This window comes from Symphalangus syndactylus, chromosome 14 (genome assembly GCF_028878055.3).
Source record: "Symphalangus syndactylus isolate Jambi chromosome 14, NHGRI_mSymSyn1-v2.1_pri, whole genome shotgun sequence".
NCBI classification, from domain to species: Eukaryota; Metazoa; Chordata; class Mammalia; order Primates; family Hylobatidae; genus Symphalangus; species Symphalangus syndactylus.
Window position 1 is genome coordinate 81156809 of NC_072436.2, and position 4606 is coordinate 81161414.

Genomic DNA, 4606 nt, shown 5'->3' on the forward strand with positions numbered 1-4606 from the left:
ATTCTCTGTGCATGGTCCTGCTTGGTGTTTCTCCCTCTTCTTATAAAAAAATCAGTCATGTTGGACTAGGGCCTCACCCTCAAGACATCAATTAGCCTTACTTACCTCTTTAAATGTCCTATCTCCAAATATAGTCACATTGAGGCTTAGGGCTTCCAGATATCAATCTTCCAAGGGACACAATTCAGACCATAACATGGACTAGTCTAGGTTTCAGTAAGGAAATGGACAAGCTGTGGAATGGTGTTTGAGTTTTTCCCCTAAATTATAGAAGATAAGTATGAATCAGGGAAGACAAACCCACTTGAAACACATATATTTGCAATGCAAGGGTTGAGGGGCTTAAGATCCTGTGATTATGCCGGATACGGCTACTGAAGACCAGATGTAGCAAACAGGCAAGACATTTTCCTAGAATGAGTTGGAAGTTTTGCCTAACAGTAAGACTGATTTTATATTCTAGGAAGTGTCTCCCCAAAGAGGGAAGCCCTAGTTTTCAGAGAAGTAAGTGCTTCTGTGCCAAGTTAAGGAATAATCTGTCTCTGATCCTGTCTGATGTATAAATTGGCCGTATATTTTTGGCAGTGCCATCATCCAAGAGCTAAGTTTTAAAAAATGTCTAGGAAAATATAATACTTATCTGCAAATGTGAATGCTAATGAAACCCTGTTGCTGGCTAATTTCCATCAGAGGAAATAGCTGCATATTCAAAATATCTATGGGTGGACACTTAAAATCATCATTGCTATTAAAAAGCAGTTTATACCAGAGCTCATGTTTGAACTAAAGTGAAAATTCTGTCTCTATAATAAGAATATAATAACTGGTAGTCCTCAGTATTTAATAGGAAGGAATGAAATTTGGGAAAACAAATAAAAGTGTTTTTTTTTTTTAGGAATCAACTAGATCTAGGTAATAATTACTATTGTGATCCATTTAATAGAAGCAGCATTTGTTCACTTGGTGTGCAGTTTATTCATAATCCTCCTACCTATGTACACAGACTACATTTGGGGTGTGTATGTATATGTGTGGGCAGCAGGGAGAGAACAAGTTGAAAGAGAATGAAATCAATGTATAAGGAGCATAATTTAGGAATTTATCTTTTTTTAGTAATAGAGTTTGAAAAGTAAGATAAACCTGCTAATGAGTTTTCTTCCTTGTAGCCAGGTTTGTGTAAAAAAGGAAAAGACTTTCTCATATACAAATGCAAATCCATGTACCATGGCCCCTGCATATATAAGCAAGGATGTGCACATATGTCCCAAATTAATTCCAAAGCAATTTCAGACCCAGATTTGTGTTAATGCATTTAGCAAGTAATTAGTTGTCCATTCATTCATTAACAGCATATTTTAAAACTTCTTGCAAAACCTAACCTCCCCCGTCAACAAAGTGGCACTTCTAAGAAGACAGAAGGGATAGAAAATATGTCGGGTAAGATGGGAAAACAAATCAGAGAAAGAAAATTACACATTAGCTGCAGAAGAACATTAGTCATAGAAATGGGATTTACAAAGAACACACTTTGCTTCCCTTTACCTTTTCACACAAAAAGGGGTGAAGTCGTGAATTGGAACTGCATCAGTGGGTACTTTCGCATTTTATGATTCCAGTTTAGTATAATGTTTTTCTCTCTTGGACATTATAATTTTTCTTCCATTTGTAAAGCGCTTTATAGTTTTCTAAGCAGTTTCACATAGAGTAGCTCATTTGTGGAACTAATAGCATTTACATGGGATCACAATATTCTAATAGAATTGTGCAATTCACATTATGAGTTTAACTTGTTATTAAAATGAATGCCACTTGGATAAGATTGAAGGGGAAACCAGGCAGGTCAACAATCTTGAGATAAGTTCTGACCATTTTGGATTTGTAAGAGGTGAGGGTAAGAAATAAAATTACTTTGGGAGAATATGACCATAGATAAAATAAGTTTTAAAATGAAGGCTAAAGGGACAAAGATTTCCTGTCCCTATTTCAAAATTTCCCTAAGAGTTGTGATAGAGATTGCCAATTTCCATTCTCCTTTTCCTCCTCTTATAAACACAAGCTCTGCATTACTGGATGTGCCAAGCTGGAAAACTGCATCACCCAGCCTCCCTTTCCCCTTCTTGCTTTTATTAGCCTATGGTTTTTGCAACATGCTGGACCTTCTGTCTCCAAGGAGATCTAGACAATGGAAGCTACACAGTAAGCATGGAAGAGAAAAAGATGGAAGGAATCTACGACGTCAGTGTTGTGTTAAACACCTCCATGCATTCTTCTGTTATTCCAGCCATTGCTAGATGACTAATTTTGCTCAGGCGCAACAAAACAACTTGGTGAAGACTGCCATGCACCTCTCCCTTCCTGATCTACAGAACCTGTAATCATTTTACCTTCATATAGGAAACTAATAGGAACTTCTTCAGCTCTCAAGGAATTGCAACCCGTAAGTGTTAGTAGTAGTGTATGAAAAGAGTTGACACATGTTGGGAGTAAAAAATACCCTTTTCAATGGCTGATGTAGCCAATAGATCCATGCTTTCCTTTTTCTTTCTTTCTGTCAAAGAGCCCTGATATATATTTCAAAAGGCTTATCTGGCATCCCATGGAACATTCCAACAGGTGATCTATAGTGATTTTATATAAATAAAGCAATGTTGTCCAGTGTTGTTATTCCCTTCTTTGCACATACACTCCCTCCATCTGCCATTCCTGCTCACAAATAAAAATCCTACATACTAGCCTTTGTTTCAGAGTTCTCTTTCCAGGGGTCCCAGGTGATGACAGATAAAATCATGCAGGAATAAACCAGTCCTGGATTGCCTAGCTCTGAGCTTTTTTTTTTTTTAATATAAACAGGAGAGTTATTGTAGTTTTCAGCTCAATAATTTATCTATTGATAAATTATTAATATTTATCTATGGTCACATTCTCCCAAAGTAGCCTTTATTTATTTATTATAAATATTGATCTATTGATAATTAAACCAATAATTTATCTTTTGGTTCCTTTTTTATAATTTTTAGTTTTTGATTTATATTCTCTATTTAGTGATACTTCATTCTTGTATTTTCCTTTAGTTATTTAGACATGGTTTTCTTCAACTCTTTGAATATATTTTAAATAGCTGATTTAAAGTCTGTTTAAAGTCTTTCCAGTAAGGACAACTTCTGGGTTTCATAGGCAAGTTTCTATTGACTGGCATTTTTACTGTGTATGGGCCGTACTTTCTCATAATTTTGCATCTCTTACAATTTTCAATGTTTTATATATATTTATTTCTTTATTTTTAAATATTTAATTTAAAAATAAAGACTGCATATGTTCAATGTGCACAATGTGATGATTTGATGTATGCATACATTGTGTAATGATTATCATAATCAAATTAGCACATAAAATTATAAAATCAAATTTATATGTCATCTTTATGTGGGGGCCATGCTAATCTTCTCTGTATCATTCCGATTTTAGTATATGTGCTGCCAAAACAAGCACTAAATATTGTAGTTAAATAATATGGCAACTTTGGAAATTAGATTTCCTTACACTTTTCCCAGGGTTGTTGCTATTGCTGTTTGTTATTTTTGTGGCTATTTGTTTAATTACTTTCCATGACTACTTCTGTCATATCTCTTTTCTTTGTCCTCTGTGGACAGTTAAGCTTACTGGCCAGCTGATGATTGAACTAAGATTTTCTTAAATGCGTTGAACTAATAATTTTCCCTGCCTTCTCAAAGGCGGTTTTGTGTGTGTTGTGGTATGCCTTCAATGCTTTGCAAGGAGTTTGCAACTCTGCCTTCCTTTTTATTCCTGCTTGGGGAGATCCTAAAAGTTGGCTAAAGTTGAAAGAGTAGAGCCTTCTCAAGTATTTCCTGGGCATTTCCTAGCCACATGTATGTGGCATTCTAGATTCCCAGGAATATTTCAAAACTTTAGAAAGTCTCCTATGAACAACTCTTTTCCTAGTTTTTTCCCCTTGTAGTTATTTTTCTGGTCAGCTTCTTGTTTATCCCAGCTGTTTTCCCACCTCAAGCAGTTGCAATGTTAAACAGTTACCACTAATTGTTTCCAACAAATACCATGGAGATAAAGCTGTTTTTAGAGTGTGAACTCTCAGTATAAAAATAATAATAATAATAATAATAATAATAATAAGGAAAAGCCACACAAGTTGGGGTTTCCAGGGAACTTCCAGATAAGTCAGATAATGACAATTCTGTGGCTATAGGACTATTGAGGAAGTCCAAGCCCAAAACTTGTCTGCCCCTCCCAGTGACAATGAAGCTGCTGGTTTTGATGACTACATTGATTGTGAGGACTTTTGTTTTCAAAGGTTCTACAGATCAAGAGAGAGAAAACAATAGAAAAATGGGCAGTTAAAGTGCCGCAGTTTCCTGTTATTACCACAATCTTACCACAATACTTTTATTGAATAAATACTTCTTGAGTTTGGTTAATTTTCAGAGTACTGAAAATATTTATTTCACTTTTTTTGTCAGTGTTTTCATTGCTTGTATAAAGGAGTAAATTATTGGACATCATTACTCTGTTATTCCTGCTGATGTTACCCTTTGAAATCAATCTGAATCCAAAAACAAAAGGAAAATTACTA

The 4606-nt window shown here is 35.1% G+C and overlaps 1 non-coding gene across 1 annotated transcript; it reads right to left on the reverse strand.

Annotated features, from left to right (window-relative positions):
- Positions 1-3386: 3386 nt before the first annotated feature.
- On the reverse strand, positions 3387-3489 carry LOC129463263 (U6 spliceosomal RNA). The gene has a single exon (XR_008651069.1). It is a non-coding gene; the product is annotated as a U6 spliceosomal RNA (small nuclear RNA).
- Positions 3490-4606: the final 1117 nt, after the last annotated feature.